Source organism: Crocodylus siamensis, chromosome 1 (assembly GCF_052110815.1).
Source record: "Crocodylus siamensis isolate JL-2025a chromosome 1, ASM5211081v1, whole genome shotgun sequence".
Classification (NCBI taxonomy): domain Eukaryota; kingdom Metazoa; phylum Chordata; order Crocodylia; family Crocodylidae; genus Crocodylus; species Crocodylus siamensis.
Window position 1 is genome coordinate 420,600,179 of NC_143395.1, and position 21,323 is coordinate 420,621,501.

A 21,323-nucleotide genomic window follows, 5' to 3' on the forward strand; every position below is an offset into this window, starting at 1 on the left:
TTCCTTTAACAACCATCACATGAGACTTTACTAAGCATTTCTTAATCCAAGGTGGCTGATTTTGAACCACCCACAACCAACAATCAATATAAGGAAATTGATTCCAATATCTGTTCTGCATAACTATTTCATGGATAGCTATCACTTCTTTTACTACAAAGGATCTTTTCGGGGTCCAGTGGACCCCAAATGTTGGCCACTCGAGTTGACAAAACTTAATTAAATCACCCTTTTTCATCTTCACTCCATAATCTGCCTGCTTTGCAAATTTACTAAAGTTCCATAACATACATCTTAAGGGCGTATCAGAGTTTTCTACACAGGAGCGACCCGCACCCATTGCCCACAAGAGTGCGCCCAACGCACACCAAATACCAAAAGATCCTGGTTACAGACGGCTCTTATATACCAGGCCAAAAGTTTCCCGGTATTAAACCAAATAGAACGCGTCTTTATTCCTGGATCCAGACCAAATTGGGCAAGGGAATTCATATACTCACTCAGATACCCCAGAGATCTCGATCAAAATGCCGGCGTGTGTGTGTCTGGCATCCTCAGAAACTAAAAATTTGCACAGGAGCCTTTAACTTCCCGAATATCCCGAATCATGCCTCAAACCCCCGGGCGAGCCCAAAAAGTCGGCTCGGTGTGCAGTCCCTGTGGTGCCGGAGACGATTTTGTAGCTGAATTTCGGGGTAGTCCAGAGAGGCCCCACGTTGGGCACCAAATTGATGCAAAAAGCGGTTCGTTTCTTTGGAGGCTTGCGAAAAGAATCTCAGACACACACTTATTAGCAGCACAAAAGGTGTATTTGCAAATAGGGTCGGAGCAGAGTCAAAGGACTCAGATTACTCCGCGCCCCTGAGGAAATTCTCAGCTGGCATTTTATCCCTTTCTTCCTGGGCACGTGTGCAGAAACAGGAACTCTTACAGCTTATTTACGGTTCATACAAACCTGCATGTGATCACGTTACTTTATCCATCGCATGTATATTATAATTAACTATTTAAGTATGCGGGGTGGATAGGTGAATATGCATCAGCTAATTGCGCATGCTCAGAAAGTTCTCTAGGTCACCAGGAGTTGAAATCCCCCCCACTTTCAAGGACACGGTCAGTTGAATTCCAGCTTCTGTAATCTGCATGAGAAGGACCAGGGGGAGGCTGAAAGAGTGTGGGGGAGGGAGTGATTTAGCATAAGAAAAAAACTAACAATGCTAGCTAAGAAAGAAAGGTCCTTGGCAGTGTTTTTTTTGCTTATCAGGTACGAGATGCAAACTGTGCAGTTCTAACAACACTCCATTTCTAACAGTACTCTGGGGGCAGACGGCCCCTCTGCCAGTTGTGTCCCAGGGCCAGTGTACATGGGGTGTCCCTGTCCCAGTGCAGGTCCTCTGGTGGAGACCCCTAGAGCAGACACACGGCGGGGGTGCCTGGGACGTGTCTCTTGTGAGCTGAGGCCTGGAGGTTTGGGGCAGTAAGTGGGGAAATGCCCGCTCCCCACTCGAAAGACAAATGAGCGGTTTGTATGAACTGCCGATGCACACGTTGCCTTTGTAATCACAGACAATACCGACACCAGAATACTTGGGGGAGATGAGAAGTGAGTTTGTGGTGCAAAGACTAAAGCGTGTGCATCTGGATTGGGCCACCGCTTTCCTAAGGGACCTCTGTGCAGCAACCGAGCTCATGTAACGCCGCAAGCATTGGACCAGGCGTTGGGAGGACAACAGCTCTCCCTCTCCCTAAGCCCATCGTTGACACGTGCATTTAAAATCAATCATTAGAAGAGAAATAACAAATATCGACAAACAAAGTTCGCCAGTGGAGAGAAGCTAAACCTTAATGTCACGCCTGAAGAGATCTACTCCTCCGTGGCTATGTTTGTCTTGAAATTGGTCACTTGAACTTGGTCCCCGTACTCCAAGGCATCTCGAGGATTTGGGCTCATTTCCAGCATCATGCGACCTTGTCCCCGTCCGCTCTCCCTGTGACAACGAACAGCCCCCGCGTTCGAACGGTTGCCAGCAGAGACACCGCGCTCCCTTCTCCACCAGCATTACTAGCCACGCCAGGAGGGATGTTAGCAATGCCTACGTCTAACTTACAATTAAAACAAAAGTAATTAATCCTGTGCTCTCAGCTACTATACTGAGATTTAACCTAACAGGCCATGGAGAATGTCCTTCAAGATCTGGATTTTCTATACCTGACTACGGTGCTGGGGACTGACTTGCCCTTAGAAATCTTAATTTTTATTCTCCATGTAGACAATGTAAGCTCCCTTCCTGGCATCATTCACTGCCTACATCCTAAATTTGGAAAAAACCAAATCATTGGAATTAGAGTCATATTTGGAAGAGTGGTAAAATTCAGGTAAATACTCAGTATAAAACTTAAATCTCTCAAGGGACAGCCACACAGGTCTGCTTCTCATGGGCACCGTTTCCAGTAGCCTGAAGGCACCGCTCAGCACACAGCCCTGAACCTCGGGGCTGTCTGGATGCAGGGGAAAGCCCCCAGGAGCTTTCCACCAAAAAAGACAAGGCAGGTGTGGAGGGGAGGAGGAGGAGGTGTGTACCATTGCTCATACGTTACACACCAATACTTAAAAACTGGATTTGTTGCTCTTGCTTGTTCTGTGAGGAGAATGGGAAAGAGCGTGATTAAAGAGAAAGGGAGTACATGAATTAAAATGAGCACAGGATTAGAAATAAAGACAGGAAAAGCAACATTAAAGGGAGCGTGCTTTACACAGGACAGGCTCATTTGAACACCACTCTTTTAAAGGCTTCCCCCCAAATTCTCCTTGTGCTACACAAAATACTGACATGAAGCGCACATTTCTGTACTTTCTCTGTACTTTGCTGCCACAACTGAGTTACACGCCATGCAGATGCAATACTGCCTTCCCCAAGGAGCTCCAGGAACCACGCTGCATTCAGAGGGAAACCTGTGCAATGGGAGCAGAGTGCACAATGTCTCCTGGGAGGGTGCAGGGTGGGATTGTTTTCTTGTTTTAAAGTTCAGACCACTTGGAAGAAGACCTGACAGGAGAATATAACAGCGTACAGGTGTTGCACTCGTATGTGGAGCACGACCGCATTGAGAGCGGACGAGACCTACAACGAGCACATCTTTTCTGTCTGTAGTGGTCCACGATTAGGCATTTCCCTGGCACAGACCCCGTAGAAGAGTCAACACGGACTAAGGTAACCACCTGCACTTGAGAAGACACATGTGAAATGATAAAAAAAACCCAACTTGGGCAGACTTCCCCATTCGGTGCACAGAGCAGGGGAAGGCATTGTCTTTGAACAGCGAGTCTCTATTCTTGAATCCTGACATGGCCAAATCCTGGGTCTGGAGCAAAGCTGCCAAGAACGGTTTCAAATGTGCACATGGCAACAAAAAAGTGTGTTTTGTAGTTGTTCCTCTGTGTGCTCCAGGGTAAATGTTTGCAGCAGAAGGCTGGGATTTCTTCCATGGATTTAAGAAGAGGAAAAATGCTTCAGAGTTCATACTCAGTTAGGATAAATTTAAAAAAAAATGTCTGAAAGGGATTACTGAATTAAATTTTGCAATGAATGATGCAGCATCCATTGTGTGCTTTAATTAGATATATAAAAGGTAATTGTACTGTGCCCCATAATTATCGATTTAGAAACAGCTGCCAAATTGTGCACGGAGGACACGGCTGCATTGCAAACATGTCTGGGAGAGCGCTGGAGTGAAACACCTGGGGTGCCTGGAAAAGCCAACTCCGGACTGTGGGAGAAGCCGGCTGGTTTGACGTCTGCAAGGAAGATCAAGGGTCAACCAGTTAACCATGTTGATATGAGCTGCCCTCGTTAGGATTCAGAGTCAACACACCGATGCATGCACAGGGCAGCTGCGAACTTGGAGCTAGTCACAGACTTGTAGGAAAAAGAGGCTAAAAGGGACGCGGGAGGTCAGTTCGTCTATCTCCTGCTCAGGGCAGGATCAGACCAGTGGGAACCGTGCCCCACAAATGTCTGTGTGACCTCCACGGCGACCCCTCCCCAAACAGACTTCACAACCTCTCTGTGCCCATGTTTAATCCCCCTCATTGCTAGCAAGCCCTTCCTGCGCTTCGGCTCCGGAAGGCGTCGGCACCAGTAAAGTTCGGCAGTAACAGCCGCGCAGCCAGCGCGACGGCAAACGATTGAGCTGCTAGAATAAATCCAGATTGCCCCGAACAGAAGCAATCGAATCGATCCTCATCTCCATCTGCCCCACAGCTGACAGCCGACCGAGTCACGGCCACGCGGGGCTGCTCTGACTTCTCTCCTCCGGCAGCTTTTCTCCTGAGCGCCACGGCTGGAGAGGGGGGTTGGCTGCAGCCGTGTTGGGCTGAGGACGTGTGCAGGCCCGGTTCCTTGGGCAGGTGTGATATCTCCTATTACACGAAATAAAAAGCTGGAAAAATTGTTCATTGCCAGCTTTGTGGCACAAACACCCTTCTTCAGGCACAAGGAAACTCTGCCTGATGGCTGGAAACTGAATTAAACAGGATGCTTATCATCACCATCCTGGCTGAAGGAAACGGCCTTTACATGTGCCACAAAGGCATGGTCAGCTAAAAGCCCCTGGTTGTCCGTGCAGAAATATTGCTGGAGGTTGGAAATCTCTGACATCTTTGCAGAGGACCAGCAACACGAGCGGCTACGCCTTCCCCTGGACGGGATTCGTGGCATCAGATCACAGCAGGGCGCACTGGGTTTGCTCATAGGGAGCACGGCGCAGGACTCGGTCTCTTCTGTAACCCGCACGGGGTGAGGAACGGGTGTGCTGGGGGGAGCAGATCGAGGCCCCCAGCGTGAGGGGGGGACCAGGGCTGGGGCAGGAGCAGGACCGGGGGCAGGCACTGCCCAGGCGGGGCACGGTGCAGCACAGAACGGAGCCGCGAGTGCCTCATCCGGGAGGCACGAGGGGGAGATACGCACCCCCAGGAGAGGCATGGGGGGCATGTGCCCCCAGTCTGTACACGGGGCGGGGGCAGGCTGGGGCTGTGCTGGTCTCTTCCTGGGGGCAGGGCTGGGCCCGGGCTGGCTCAGAGTAGGAGGGGTGGGACGGGTAGCAGCGCTGCGGGGGGGCGGGGTATAAGGGGGCTACGGCAGATTTCGGGTGGCTGCAGCCCCATCCATACACCCCTGTCCCGGTGCTACCAGCGCCTGCCCCAAGCACAGCCCCACCCCAGCCCCCCCCCACCAGAAAAAGGCTGACACAGCCCCCAGCTCTGCCCCCAGCCTGCCCTTGCCCCATGCACAGATCTGGGGGGCACATACCCCCAGCCTCTCCCCCGGGGATGCATACAGCACAGAAGCCGCCCCCTCCACTGTGCCCTGTGGATGAGCCGCACCCTGTCCTGCCCTGGCTGGGCAGTGCCTGCCCCTGCCCCTGCCCCTGCCCCCCTCCCCCCAACTCCATCTGCCCCCCAGACACCTTCCCCCAACACTGATCAGCCAGACACTGCGGTCCAAGCTGCCGGGCTGCAGACCAGCCAGCAGATCCTTATTGCCCACTTTGGTATCGGCCATCCGTATCGGCCCCAAAATCTTTATCGATACAGCCCTAATAAAACCAGTCGCCCACATCCACTGCCAATCATTAAACCAGGCTCCTATCCAGACCGGCACACACCCACCTCCACCAGTAAATCCCTCAGTTCCTAAAACCAGTTTCCCTTCAACCATCATTTCTCAGCCCTTCTGGGGGGGTGGAAAAGAGCCCTGCACCAGTTAAACACACGGTGAGTACGTGGGGACAATGCGGGGAGACCAGGGAGGCCGAGCCGAGCCGAGCGGTGCCAGGGACCCCGGCCCACGCGGACATGGGTGGGGGTCACGCCAATGGAAACGCCCGCAGGACGCAGCCGGACGCGCAGCGCTCGCCACATCCTTCAAGGCGCCGCTTCCCCGCGTCGTGCGGACCTCGGCGCCCCGCACCGCGCAGGCGGGGGGACACCCCCACCCCGAGGCCCCGGCGCCTGCGCCTGGTGTGACCGTCGCTCCCGCAGGCCCCTCTCCCGCTTCTTTGCACGGGGGTGCCGGACCCGGCCTGGGCGTGCCCCACTTCTCTTCCGGGGCTGCGTGGACGAGCAGCAAAATCTCCGCTATGACAGCGAGACGCGGGGCCTGGAGCCGCGCGGGGCATTGATGTGTGCGCTGTCGGACCGCGCTTGCGGGGCGGGGAAAGCAGGAGCGTGCAGCGCTGGCGGGGGGGGAACAGTTAAAGCTGGTCGCCCCGCGGCATCGCTACAACCAGACCGGGGTGAGTGTGAGCACGCAGGTGTGAGCAGGAGGCCACGGGGACCCTGGGCCTGAGGGGGACTTGGGAGCACGGGGAGGGGGCACCATCAGCAGCTCGGGGCGGGAGCTGGGTGGGTGTTGCGTTGTCTCGTGTCTGGTCCATGTGTCCCTGCGCTGCCCGGGGCAGGCCCGTGTGCTCTCAGGGCAGGGGCTCCCCCTCCCCAGGCACCCTGGAGAGACATGATGTCAAGCACAGGGAAACCCAGGCGAGGGGCCAGATCCTGCCCTCCCCCTGCCAGCTGCAGGGTCTGCCTGGAGCCCCCGGCCCTGCCCGTCCCCAGCCCATGCAGGGGGACCTGCCTGGCCCGTGTTCCCACCGCGGCTGGGGGAGGACGGGCTGGTTGCAGGGTCAGAGGGGTCCTGGGATGGGGCAGGATGGCAGTGCGGGGGCTGCTGGTCCCTAGCGTAGCTGGTTTGGGCACCCGGATGGGAGCTTAGATGTCAGGAAAGGACGGGAGGCAGGTTGTCAGGTGCAGAGAAAGGGACAGGAGGAGACAAGGAGGCAGGCAGGGGGAGATGCAGAGGCCCAAGGAGGAGCTGGGAACGCCGGGATCAGCACCGTGGCGGGCAGTGACTGTGCAGACACAAACATCCGTGTGGGGGGAGCTGTGGGACGCAAGGACGAGGCTCCATCACCCACGGGTGCAGGCTGGGGTTCAGCCGAACAGGGCCCAGCCCTGGGGGCTCCTCTGGGGACCGCAGAGTCCGGTCCCTGCTCCAGGTAGCTGCAGCATCCACGGCTCGGGCTCCACTCACAGGGAAGCTGCCCAGCGCCGTGCTGCTCCTGCACGGAGAAGCACCGCTCGGCTTTCCAGCCTGGACTCATCCCAGCCGAGTTCACCTGCCCCGTCCTCCCCTGACTGTGCCCTTCCCCTCCAGGAGCTGTTCCCACCCTCCTCCCCAGGGTGCGCAGGGGCCGCAGTCATGTCCCCTCAGCCTTGTTCTCTGTGACCGGAGCCCCCGAGCTGTCCCGTGCTGCCCCCCCACTGTGGGGTCGGCTCTGCCCCTGCCCAGCCTGGCAGCCCTGGGGGGCACCTGCTCCCTGGGGCTGTGCCCTGACCAGGGCTGGATCTGTGTTTCAGGGTCTCACACGCTCCAGCTCATGTACGGGTTGTGAGCTCCACGAAGACGGCAGCACTGGAGGCCACATGCAGTGCGGCTACGACGGGGGAGACTTCATCAGCTACGACCCGGGGAGGCGCACCTGGGTAGCAGAAACAACGCAGGCCCAGGTCACCCAGCGCAGGTAGGATGAGGATGAGACCGCTCTTCAGCATACAAGATCCTACTTGGAGGAGCCGTGCGTCACGTGGCTGCGGCAGTACCTGCAGCGCGGGGAGGGAGCACTGCAGAGCAGTGAGTCCTGGTGTCGTGGCCCAGGGCACCACTGACCGGGGCACCCCCTTCCCCTGGGGAACACCCACCCCATCCCCGTGTCTGGCGTGGCGAGCGCTGCATCTCGGTCTTGCTGCTGGGTGAGACCCCAGCACTGCTGTGGGACACGGTACCCCCGTCCCTGCCCTGGTCAGGCCTCCTGGCCATGTGTCTGAGAACCAGAGATCAGTTGTGTGGGACCCCGTGTCTCCTGTCCCGTGCTCCCGCCACAACGCTGTCTGCTCCTCCCTGAAACAGGCGCTGGAGCCAGGTTGTGTGGCCCGGTGCGGGGCCCAGCCCGGCTCCTGGCTGTGGTGCTGAGGGTCCCGCAGGGCAGTCGCTCTAACGGGCGTCTCCCCGCTCCCAGAGCGTCCCGTGGCACAGGTGAGCAACAGGCCATCCCGGGACGGACGCGCCACCCTGTCCTGCTGGGTGCATGGCTTCTACCCCAGGGATGTGGCTGTCGTGTGGCTGAAGAACGGGGAGCACAGCCCCAGGAGACAAGCCGCTCGGGGGTCCTTCCTAGCAGAGACGGGACCTAGCAGACCTGGGCCACCATCGCCATCGACCCGAGCAGCAGCCAGAGCTACCCCTGCAGCGTGGAGCATGAGATCCCGGGTGCAGCCCTGAGCGTGACCTGGGACAAGGGCAGGACGGGTGAGTGACCCCGCACGGGGAGGGAGAGGAAACGTGGTGCTCGGGGAGGGAGGGGCTGACTGACCCTGCCGAGCGGGCAAGGAGTTGGGGAGCTGGAGGATGCAGGGGGCACTGGGCCTGTGCAGCGCTGGGGGCAGGTCTGGGCGTTCCCCGTGCTCGCGGGCCCCTTCCCTCTTCCAGAGTCCAGCGTGGTGCTGTTGTGGGCGTTGTTGTTCCTGTTGTCCTGCTGGTCGTTGCTGTGACAGCTGCAGCTGTTTTCTTCTGCAGGAGGCTCTGGGTGAAGCCTTTGGGGCAGGGAGCGGGGAGGGCTCATCACCGCCGTGCCAGGGACCTGGGGGCATGGGGGCTTCTCGGGCTGCTCTGGGCTCCCAGGTCCTCGTGCCCCCGGGGCAGCAGCAAACAGACCCAGCCCCAGCGCTGCAAGGCTGCCTTTGGTGAGGGCCCCGAGGGCTGCTCGTGGCTCCATATGGACCGTGCCCCACAGCCCACCCCCCCCCTGGTGGGGTGTCCTGGTCTGAGCCCACGGCCCCGGGCTGCACAGGCAGCTCCTTTCCGGGTCGTGGCTCCCAGTTGTGGAAGCAGATGCAGTCACACACTTCTGCCTTGTCTCAGCAGGGAGGCGGGCAGAGGGACACAGCAGCCCCCTCCTCTCCTCTCCCCTCCCCAGGGCCGTGCGGCTCTGTGCAGAGCAGCCCCGCGGGCAGACGCCCTCACCCAGCCCCGCGCTGGCTTCCCGCAGGTGCCGCGTGGTGCCGGGAGGCCGGGCAGAGCCCCGGGCCTCGCTCCTGTCTGGGCAGTCCCATCACCAGCACCGTCCTGCCCAGCTTGCTCCTGCAGCCGCATGGCTGAGGGCAAGCCAAACTCGGGGGCATCCGCACCCCGCGCCTCCGGGCTTGGGCCTCACGTAGGAAGTGCCTGAAGCTCCAGGTGGGGTGGACGAGGTCTGCGGGTAGCAGGGCCACCTGTGGTGGTTGAACCACTCGCGGATTTGGAATTCATTTGGTTGATTTGGCTTGGGACACACAACCAATTCTTTAAAAAAAAAACCCCCCCAAAAGTCTGCAGCTCTTGCTGGCAGGTGCTGGTGTGGGGCATGGGGGGACTGGGCCAGGGAAGCAGGCCCTGCGCTCAGGGAGCTCAAACCCCTTCTTCCTTCTCTCCCAGCCCCTGCAGCCTTGGAGCGAGAAGCCCTGGAGAGGGAAGCCTTGCCGAGCTGTAGTGAGTGTCAGCGCCATGGACCTGACCCAGGGGAGGGCACTGGGTGAAGGGCTGGGCTCTGGGCTGGCCCCAGGAAGCTGCCTCGGGGCAGGGAGTCCTGCTGCGGCTCCCGACCCGCAGCCCCGAACTCAGAGGAGGAGGAAGTTGAGGCCTTGTGGGTTCGGATACACGGAGGTCGTGGGGAAAGGCCGTAGCGCAGGTGAGATCCTTTATTGCAGCAACTGCAGAGTTGGAAAGAAGTTCTTTGCATGTGTCTGGGTGCAATCGCCCTTCATCAGGCACGGGGAGACTGCTGGGCTGGGCGGATACTGGGGGCAGGCGGGGCACCAGGCAGCTCCTGGATGGCTGTGTGGCCTTCTGGCAGAGGTGTCTGACTCTGTTCAGAGGGTCTGAGGTGGTGTCGTTTTCCCATCTGTCATCTCTTTCTTTTTTTTTAAAAAAACACAAACTATGGGCAAAAATCTGCAGAAAAGATCTTCGCTATGGCATGAGACTGCATCGAGACTCTTCTGTCCAAGCTGTGGAAGTTCCTGTATACTTAGGAAGGCAGCACAGCATTTGCCATTGCTCGAGCGCAGCGAAGATGTTGAAGGTTCGGCAGCTCAAAGACTGGTCCTCTCCATCCCTGCCCGACTGCTGCCCGCTGAGTGACAGGAACTCCCAGCATGCAAAGCGGCCTGAACCGGCACGTCCAATTCTAAGACGGGGCAGCTAAAACTTGTGTTTCTTGCTCTCTCTAACGCCCAATTTGTTGGGGGCAGAAAGGAAAGGTTGTTCACAGCGGCATTAAGTCAAAGGGTAGCTGGAAGCCAAAGCTGGCAAACAGTTGAACGTGCTCCTCAATCACTGGGGGCTGCCTAACAAGTAGGTTTTGGCCGCGATCCAGCAACAAAGAGCGCGTTCAAGCTTCTGGCCCGCGCTGCGATCGCTCACCGTGAAAGCTGCCCGAGTTTGGACGGCTGGCGTGGGGCTGGGCCTGGCACTCTGGCCTCCCCCGGCGCGCCGAGCTGCCTTCTGCTTTCCCCGCTCGTCGCTCCTTGTCCTGTCACCTGCCCCCGGAGACCAGCCGGGCCCGACCCCCCCGCAACCCCCGCAGGGAGGTGACGGCTGCTATCCAGCCCCCCCGGCGTCTCTTCTCCAGGCTCAGCCCAGGCCCCTCGGCCTCTCCTCGCCACTCCTGTCCCCCAGCTCCCACCTACTTGCATTCCTCTCCGCTGGACTCTCCCGTGTGTCGCGTCCTGTCTGTAGTGGGGGGACCCCGGCTGGACACAGGCCTCAGATGCGGCCCCTCCAGTGCTGAACAGGGGGGAGGAATCGCTTGATCTGGCAGTGCCCTGCCCCCGGAGCAGCCCGGGATGCCGGTCGCCTTCTTGGCAGCGAGGGCGCACCGCCGGCTCCCGTTCAGCTCTTGTCCCCCGGCCCCCCCGGTCCTGCTCAGCCGCCAGCTCGTCCCCCCCAGCCCGTCCCGGTGCACGGGATTGCTCTGCCCGAAGCGCAGGACTTTGCACTTGTCCTTGCTGAACCTCATGGGGTTTCTTCTGGCCCAACCCTCCAATGTCTCGAGGCCACTCTGAATCCCAGCCCTACCTCCAGCACCCCCACGACTCCCCCCGCTCGGTGTCACCTGGAAACCCAGCTCCAGGACCGACCCCTGGGCACTCCCTTTGGCACCGGCTTCCAGCTAGACATGGAGCCATCGACTACCGCTCTCTGAGCCCGACGCGCCGGCCCGTTTGCCTCCGAGCAGCCTGTCTGACCACTCAAGACCCGTCGCCTGTAACGTCTAGCATTGCAGGGGCTCTAGAGAAACACGTGTCTTCACACCTAGACAAGCCCACACTGAGCCAACCGCCCCCCAAAGGCTACGGCGTCCGTGCTGTGACTGGGGGGCTCTGGTGCAGCGGGGACATCTCCTCTGCAGGACCCCGGCTTCAGGGGTGCGGGTCGGGGGTCGCCGGGAGGGGCTGGGCTGGTTCTCGGGGGGGTCCGCCCAGGACGACTCGGGTCTCTGCGAGGCGGGGGGAGGAGAGCGGGGTGCAGCGCGGCTCCCCGGTATCAGAGGCGGCGCGTGCGCGGTTCCCGTGGGACACGTGTGTCCCGGAACGGAGCTGGCCCCTGGGCGCTGCTGGCTGCGGCCCCCGGTCTCTCCGAGACCCCATTGCCCCAGCGGCGGGGCGGCCGCGGCGGGCTGTGCGGGGCCTTCCCGGGGCAAGGGCAGGACACACAGAGCAGCTCGTGTGGGACACCGCGGGGAAGCGTGGGGAGCGCGGGGTCCGGGCCGCCCAGCGCTGTCTGCACGCGGGGGTTGGATGCGACGTCACTTCACAGTGCCCCCCCGCCCCGGGAGTGCACGCGGGGCCGCGCCAGGACAGCAAGCGGAGTCCGGGGCCCCCACCCCCCGGCCCAACAGCCGCCCCGCTCCCCTGCAGGAGAGGAGTGCACCCCCGTGCCTCCCAATGCACCCCAGTACCTCCCCAGATCTCCCAGTACCCCCCCCACCCTCCCCGGAGTCCCCCAAACCCTCAGCCCTTCCCAGCATTCCCCAGTGTCTCCCAGTGCACGTCTAGGGCTTCCCCTTACCCCCAGTGCCTCCCACTAATGTCCCAGGACCCCCTATTACCCCCAGTATGCCCCCAGTGTCCCAATAGCCCTCACTGCCTTCCAGTGTGCTCCCAGGATTCCCCAATGCCGCACTGCGCCTCCCAGGATCCTCCGGTAACTCCAAGTATTCCCGGTATCTGCCAGTAGCTGCCCAGGATCCCCTATTGCCCCCAGTGTCATCCCCCCCACCTGAGTGCTTCCCAGTATCTCCCCAGGATACCCCTTTACCCCTAGTGCCCCACCTCCAAGTATGTCCAAGTATCCCCCAGTACCTCCCAGTATTCCCCCAAATCTCCCAATACCATCCCAGGATCTCCCATTACCCACAGTGCCTCCCACTAGCCCTCAGTACATCCCAGCATCCTCATAGGACCCTGTATTACCCAAGTGCCTCCCCCAGTACTTCCAGTATCCCCCAATACAACCCAGTACCCCCCAGGATCCCCCATTACCCCAGTGCCTCTTAGGATCCCCCAGTAGCTCCCAGTATTCCCCACTATGGCCCAGTACCCTCCTGGGATTTGCATCTTGCACCCGATAAGAAAGAAACACTGCCAAGGACTTTTTTCCTTGCCCAGCCTTGCCACAGCTTTTCTTATGCTAAATCGCAGACTCTCCCCCAGCTTCTCCCTAGCCTTTCTCATGCAGATTACAGAAGCTGGAATTCAACTGACTGTGGCCTTGAAAGGGGGTGGGGTTTGAACGGCTTGTATGAAACGGAAGCGAGCTGTAAGAGTTCCTGTTTCTGCACACGTGCCCAGGAGGGAGAAGATAAATATTCCCTGCAAAATTCCTTTGTTGGTTCAGAGTAATCTGAGTTTTTGACTCTGCTCTGACCCTATTTGCAAATACACCTTTTGTGCCATCTAATGAGTGTGTGTCTGTGATTTTTGTGGCCTCCAGAGAAACGAACCGCTTTATGCATCACCAGTGTGCCCCGTAGCGGTGGCCACTGTGCCCGAGGTGCGGGGAGAAGGGCTGCCTGGGCGGGACTGGGCCCACCCCACGCACGGCGCTGCCCGCTCCCGCCCTTCCCCAATGCCTGCAGGGGGGGCTGGGGGGCCAGACCCCAGGGGTTTCAGGGGTTGAAGAGGCTGGGGGGAGAGTGGGGGGGCTGGGGCTGGCCCCAGGGTTTGCTGGGAGAAGGGGGGGCGGCAGAGGCCCAGCGCGACCTGCCCGCGGGTGGGGGCAATGGGGGGGCTGCCTCCATTCCGTGCCGTGTCTCGGGTGGGTGACAGCACTAGTTCATGTTATTCAGAGCTGCTGCACACGGAGCGGAGTCTCTCTGGCCGTGGTGGGGGCAGGGCTGTCCCCGCGGGGGGCACGTGCCGCTCGCTCCATCCCAGCTCCACACCAGGCCCCCAGGCTCACGACATGGGGGCACGTTGCGGTGGCTGAGTCCGGCCCGTGCAACGGCATCGTGTGGTGCCTGCACAAGCCCCGGCGAGGGCAGATCCGGTGGAGACCCCCTGGGGCCGGATGGGGTGATGGAGGGTCCGCCTGGCCCGAGGGCCCTCAACTGCCTCCTGCCCGAGTCTGCTGGAGGGCCCGGCCCAGAGACCTCCGCACGGGCCAGGGGAGGAACCAACATTGCACACGCGTGTGAGCGCAACCCGCATGCACGCTTATGCTACAACTCGCTGAAGTGCCTGCTTCCCTCAGCCCAGAGATTTGCAGCAGTGGAGCAGCGTCTGAGCCCCGGGGCAGGGGGCAGGATGGGTGCACGGCCCCAGGACACAACCCTGCATGGGGGGAGCAGGCAGGGCTGAGGCCAGGCCCCAGAGCCCAGGACAGCTGCAGAGGGCCCCAGCTGCTCAGCTGGACAAAAGGTTGAGCACCGCGGCCCTCGGGCCTGGCCCAGGCACTGCCCCGTTCAGTGCATGCCCTGCCCGTCTGCCTGGGGAGAGCCATCGCGAGGGCATCTCGCCTCTCCCTCCTCTAATAAATAGGAAACTGTGGTCCGAACCTACAGCAGTCAGCACCCAAATCCCACCCCTTCCCCCTGTCCGGCTGCAGCCAAGGCCTTTCTCATTTCACCCCCCGCTATTTGCCGTCCCACAGCAAGGGGCTCTGCTCTAGGAAAATCAAGGCATCTGGAAGGTGCAAGAAGAGCAGCGCTCAGACTAAATCAGGCACACGGCAGGGGACCGGATTTGATGACTTTACAGGTCCCTTCTGGTCCTTCTTTCTATGATTTCTTTGAAGAGGGTGCAGACGGCGTGATGCATCACGACACATAATACAACACATTTTTTCTTCAGGGAAAAGGAAACTGGAAGTATTACTAATATGCTAGAGGGCTAGAGCACATATTCAGGTTGAGATGGAGGCAAACACAAATATAACTTTACTGGAATTTGAATTAATTTGCTAGATTACCTGTTGCTTATACAAACACAAGAAACTCGGCAAAATTAATCAAAAGTTGTGGTTTCTTTTGTCCTGTTGTCAGTAGAATTCACTGTACATCTCTCAGGTTCAGAAACCAAAATCTAGCTTTCTTCAGGATCGTGACAGTGTTATGTCCACACCTGAGTTCACAGTCACCTCAGTCACTGTTTCCACGCCTGAGTACATACATTTAGCTTGAGTTAAAAACAGTCTGCACGGCTGTAGACTAGGACCTGTGTTAAAGGGAACAGCTAGTGGAGAGCAGAGTTGCAGAGGAAAGGTGCACTGCAATGGTGCAACATAAGGACCATTTAAAAGGAGCGGGGGCTGTTCACACGCCTGTGGAGCGAAGAGTTTAGAAGGAATTGGGTCGATCGCAAGGAGCCGTTACGTTAATTGACACCCTCCCCGCTGCCAAATAGAAATGCTGTCGCCACGGCCTGGCAGGTGGTTTTAAAATGGGAAAAGAGCTGAAATCAAAGGGGGATAAGTACAACTGGACCCCCCCACCCCTTCCATCCCTGGAGTCTCTCCACTGCCCCCAAGGAGCAGGGCTGGGGGTGGGGAGAGGCCAGCCGCACTGCCCCCCCGCTCTGTCCACTCCATGCCGGCCAGCACAGGGCGCTCGGCGCCTCCGGGGAGCGGGGCTGGGGGAGTGGGGCTGCCCCCCTGCCCCCACCCCTGCTCCATCCCTGCTGTTATTGTGGGGCCACTGCCACCTCCCGGCTGCAGCACTCTTGGAGCCCTCTGATTGGGTGTTTCAGTAGCCAATCAGAGTGCTCCCTGAGCGTTACAGACAGATGAAGCCCTTTATTGCATAATAATTGCAGGTGTCCGAGTGACTGTCCTCGCTGCGCCCTGAGACCGGCGCTACGGCATCTGCTGCCGTCCCACGGCTGCTCCGCTGAGACTCCCTGCTCCATCCGCGCTGCATCGGTAGCACGGTGGTAGTATTACTGCTGGCGCTCATAATGGTGTTGTGTACAATGGCAGAAACCTCCATGTTCTGCTAATGAAGTCCATAAAAGAGCTGAGAATAAGAGAGAAGAAAGGCTGAAACCCCGTTGCTCAATGCATGAGACCAATTCACAGTGCGTGGCATTTGCCAATGTGTAGCTAAAGGGAATGTGCCGAAACTGCTTCCCAAAAAGCACAACTGAACTTGAATCAGCTAAAAAAATACACCTTTGTAAGTCAAGCTTTGCCACCTCTACTGCCTTGCTTCTACGTGCTGAAAATAGTTGGCTTTCCAGGCAAAGACGACAATTTTTGCCAACTGGAAGGAGGATTTCTAGTCCAAACACTAAGCAGCAGTATTTTGATTTGCTGTGCAGTAAGAATCGAAGTTTTTAGAAGAATTTCTGTTCTTAAATAAAGTGTGAAGCAGGGAGATGTGGCATTTGAAAAGGTGGGAGAGAGTTGTAAAGCGGCCCCTGTAAAAGGACCCCCGATTGTGAATGGGCTAGTGTGTGCTGTGGGCGGGGGGGACGGTTTGTTAGCCCGGGGCAATCATCTTTCCTGCTTCTATACCTTCTTTCAGATCGCTAAATGGATCTGCCCGCTCATATGATCAAGGGGGACCTCACGGCTGCATCCCTGGCTCTGCTGCTGGCTTGCTGTGTGACCACGCGCAACTTCAGAGCCAAGATTTCATCGGTGACGAGTGACTGGGGTTGCCGCAATTTGGGTGTCCCAATTTTCAGACACCTTCACAGAGCTTAAGTCAGAAAATCCCTCCCTAGGGGGTGGGCAGCTCTGCCATCCCCCTGCTTGAAGATGTCACAGTCACAACTCCTTTCTCCAGGCTGGACCAGTGCCAGCAACCCCCCCCCCCGCCCCCACCTTTATGATGCGTCCCTCAGCAACACTGGGATCTCGGGGGCTGCGCTGCTCGTCCTGCCCCAGCACCCCCTGCTCCCTCGTCACTGCTTGGGGAGTGAAGGAGCCAGCTTCTTGTCGTCCCTGCTTGTCTGCAGTTTCTCGCAGTGCCGACGGGAAGCAGAATTCACGAGAGAGGGGCTCGAGACGAGACCCCAGAGAAAGAACATCCTCCAGTCCAGATGCGGGAGCAAATGAAGAAAGAGATGGAGGAAAATCACACACGCTGTTATCCAACGCTCCAGACCCTCCGTGTGGACGGTACGCTCCCCCAGAGCCTGGGCTCATGCCTTTCACTGCAGGATATGTCAACATAGAATTGGGTGTCCGAGCCCTTCGGCGTGCCCTGCGTCTGCAGTGGATACCAGCGGTCCCGCCGCCTCGATGCCTGAGTGGTTTAAGGCGGAGACGTGGCAGCGAGGACCGCTGGGGTCTGTTCTCAGATCTTCCATCAACCGATTTACGTTCAATAAGAGGGTTCAGAAATCCGACTTCTCTCCTTTTTTCTCTTTTGTTTTTTTGCTTACAAATTGGTAAAATGTTCTTCTTGACCTGCAGAGATGCCTCTCCTTGTAAGGTGTTTGACTTTTGGCTTCAGTCATTTACCACAGATTGTACAAGGAACTGGGTCCAAACTCTGGCTGAAAATGGACTCTTGGTTGCAGCATCTGCTATGGAGAAACTTTCATCGCTCCTACGCTGTATTTCTCCTGCGTGCGGTGACTCTGTCTCAGTTCTCTAGTGTCCCTGGTCAGAAATATGGGGACCGTTTTCCTACTGGATGTGGCGCCTTTGTCTGGGTTTGTCGTCCAGAATCGGACATGTCTTCCGCTTGTCCTTCAGAAATCACAAACGTCGGGGACAAAGTACCTGGATTTGTTCATCATCACCTCAGCGCGAACAAGGTGGGGTCCTTGTGCTATTTTTTCTTGTATCCCCATGCACCCAATTTGGTTAATTTGGTCTGTTTTATAAAGACAAACGATCTCCTTATTTAAAAAACAGCCTTCCGCATGATGACGATATCTCTGCTTCCATCACAATGGTAGCGGCCAAGGAGGTTGCTCTGAGACTCCAGTGCAACCTGGCATCACTCACACTCACTCATTTGGCTCTTTCAAGTGAGCCCGTCTCACAAAGACACAGAAACTTTATGAAGTCCTTGCTCAGCCAAGCAGTCCTTCCTAATGGCAATGAAGTCCAGTGATAGCCTGGGGCCATCTCCTGTCGACATGGAGAAGGCTCATCTAGACGAGCCGCAGCACTGTCGAGTCCTGTTGGCTGTCAGCTCCTTGGGGCTCCTCTCTGTTACCCACATTGATTCCCATGTTATGACACCAATTTCCAATTGCAAAGGGAAGGGAGAGGAAAAACCTATGAAATGTCCCATGCTGCCACAGGGCGCTAAGGTGGAACCGACCCAGCTCTTCTGCACAGGAAACACGGGAGTGCTCAGAGATCGCCACGACACCGTCACGATGCTCTGATGTGCCACGGGACGTGGCAACCCTCTTCCAGAAGACTTTTTTCCTGCCCTCAATATTCCTTGCTACTTCTTTTCAGGGTGTCCAGATACCTGGGCTGGGAATATTCTCATCTGCCCAAATCAAGTTAGATCTCGGTGGCAAGAATTTCCTTGCAAGACAAAAACCCGTGTTCCTCCTTTCTGAGAAACTTTGCCAGGCCTACGGGCTGAAACAAAGAGAAAAGCACACTCCTGGGAAGAAGACCAAATATAGCCCCTGCCTTTCCTTGGAGTACATTTTTACCCTACTACAATGAAAATTAATCTAGTTGTGTGTATGTGTGTGTGTGTGTGTGTGTGTGTGTAGGTGTGTGTGTGTGTGTGAGAACAGCAGTGTCCGAGACACGCAGAGCATTCCTTCCAATGTTTTTAACAACAGCTTAGACTCTGTCCAGCTCTATGTCTTCACAGCGGGGGTGGTTGCATACATTTTAAAAATCCTGCCCAGAGGCAGAAGATCTCTCTCTGAAATGTTCTTTTCACTTCTATTCCTGGAAATCTCATCGCTCTGCTGTTATCACGGTGCCTGCAGTCTGATGTACGTTGACCAAATCATGTGTTCTGGGCTCAGCTTGAAACAGAGCTGGCAAGAACAATGGTTTCTGGAAGTGCAGATACAGTGGTGTCTGTTTGGAAAGAAAGCGGTTTCTGCTAGTGCCGGGGTGTCTGCATTGCAGTGAGGAGGGGTGGTGCAGATCAGCGGTTCTCACCCTGTGCAGGCACAATGCACCCCTCTTCCCCTGGTCGAGCTCGTAGGAAGGAGCTGTATTTCTACGTATATAAAGGTGTATTGGGTATCTTTGTATCGATCTAGCTGTTGTCCATTCTAGGGAATGGACTGATTTGAACAGGTTCATTAGGAAAAATCCAGATTGTACTCCTAACCGAAATTGAGAATCCTGTGGGAAAACCACTCTGGTCTCATGTGAAGCACCATCGATATTTCATTGAGATCTGGGGCAGCCTTTTTTTCTAACTGGGGCTGTTTTGGCATTTGCTAGTGGGAAGCTCTGTGATGAGGTCTGTGTAGCAGCTTTTCCAGGACATTTGGTAGTTTCAACCTATGCTCTAAAAATACATCCCTCCACACCCCACCATGTTTGGCTCCATGTTACTTTGTAGTGTGCTCTGTTCCTAGGCCCAGGTCCTCAAAGGTCTTTTTATCCTTGATTCCCAGTGCAGTCACTCAGCGTTGCATGCGTCACTATGTTGGAGGGTCTGAGCTTAAGGGACTTGCTGAAGGACACAAGAGAAGTCTGTGGCATAGTCTGAGCCTGGATCTTCTGAATCCCCGGATAACGTCTTTCTCTGAGTTTTGCTCGTCGTCTCTTGTTAGACGCTCTCTTACCATGGAAGGCGCCACAAAACTTCAAACAGGGTGAATGTTATCCAGAAAGAATTATGCACCAGGATTTTTGGGCATCAGGAGCAGGTGGCTATTGTAGAAGAAGGGCAGTTTGCCTTGTTTGTTATTTGCTTGCTAACATCTGTGGAGTCATCTGCATTTTCCCTTGTTACTGCAGAGGCCTGTGAAACAAAACTCAACAGGACGCTCTTCAACAATGCCAAGAGAATCGGCCTGTGGACAAATACCTTCTCCTTCCCATAAGGCTAGACCTCTGACCCTTCCAAGGTGAGAGCATTGGCTTCCTCTCCAGTTTGCTGACTGGCTTGCTCAACTTAAGGAGACGATCCTCCAAGCCCAAAGGAAGGCAATCCCAACGAGGATCAAAGGGAGCAGGAGAGCACACAAGCCTCCGTGGCTCACCAAAAGCATCCGGGAATGTCTCCTTGCTAAAAAGGAGGCTTACACCCAATGGAAGGAAGGGGTCATCACCAGGGAGGGCTATTCTGCAGTTGCTCGGGGATGTAGGGGGCAGTTAGGAAGGCCAAGGCGGAGATGGAACTGGGACTGGCTTCCCAGATTAAGGACAATAAGAAGTCCTTTTTTAAATACGTAGGGGGTAAAAAGACGGTCCCAGGTAATGTGGGGCCCTTGCAGGACGCCATGGGAAACTTGGTCGTCACACCAGACGGCAAAGCCAACAGGTTTAATGATTTCTTTGCCTCCGTCTTGCTAAGTAGGGACCAGAACAGCCACCTCCCTGCTGGGCCCCCCTCGGGCCCCGGGGGAGGCACACCTGGGCCACGGGTTAGCGAGGATTTAGTTAGGGAGCTTCTGGAGGGGTTGGACATATTCAGGTCAGCTGGCCCGGGCGATCTCCACCCTAGAGTTCTAAAGGAACTGGCCGAGGTCATTGCAAGTCCCCTGGCACGGCCTTATGAACACTCGTGGTGCTCTGGTGAGGTACCGGAGGACTGGAAGAGGGCCAGCGTGGTCCCCATCTTCAAAAAAGGCAGGAAGGAGGACCCAGGAAACTATAGGCCGGTTAGTCTTACCTCCATCCTAGGCAAGCTGTTCGAGAAAATTATGCTGGCACACATCCAGGAGGGGCCAGCGGGGGACTGCATGCTTAGGGGCAAGCAGCACGGGTTCATCAGGGGCAGGTCCTGTCAGACCAACCTGGTGGCCTTTTACGATCAGATCACCAGATCATTAGATGCAGGGGGAGCAGTGGCCGTCGTCTTCCTGGACTTCCGGAAGGCTTTTGATACCGTCTCTCACCCCGTTCTCATTAAGAAACTGGGGGCTGTGGTGTAGACCCCCCCACAGTCAGATGTGTCGCCAACTGGCTGGAGGGCCGCACCCAGAGGGTGGTGGTGGATGGGTCCTTCTCAACCTGGAAGGACGTGGGCAGGGGGGTCCCCCCGGGGCTCGGTCCTCGGGCCCGCACTGCTCAACATCTTCATCAGCGACTTGGACGAGGGGGTAAAAAGCCCCTGTTCAAATTTGCTGATGACACTAAGATGTGGGGGGACGTGGGCACACTGGAAGGATGCAAGAGGCTACAATCAGACCTAGACAGGTTACAAGGGTGGGCAGACCACAATAGGATGGGTTTCAACACAGACAAGTGCAAGGTGCTGCACCTGGGGAGGAACAACCGGCACCATCCCTACAGGCTGGGGAGCTGCCCTCTTGTCAGCACGGAGGCAGAAAGGGATCTGGGGGTCATCACTGACTCCAAGATGAGCATGGGCCGGCGGCGTGGGGACGCGGTCAGGAAGGCCGACCGCACCTTGTCCTGCATCCACAGATGCATCTCGAGCAGGTCCAGGGAGGTGACCCTCCCCCTCTGTGCGGCACTGGTCAGGCCGCAGCGGGAGGACTGCGTCCAGTTCTGGGCAGTGCCCTGCAGGAGGGACGTGGACGGCATGGAGAGGGGCCAGAGGAGGCCACTCGCATGGTCGGGGGCAGCAGGGCAGGCCCTACGAGGAGAGGCGAC

The 21,323-nt window shown here is 57.2% G+C and overlaps 1 protein-coding gene and 1 pseudogene across 1 annotated transcript in view; both read left to right on the forward strand.

Annotated features, from left to right (window-relative positions):
* Positions 1 to 21,323, forward strand: part of LOC149875546 (tripartite motif-containing protein 6-like) — a 139,532-nt gene that overhangs the window by 105,780 nt on the left and 12,429 nt on the right. The window lies entirely within an intron of this gene.
* Positions 5,874 to 9,212, forward strand: LOC149875549 (major histocompatibility complex class I-related protein 1-like; annotated as a pseudogene).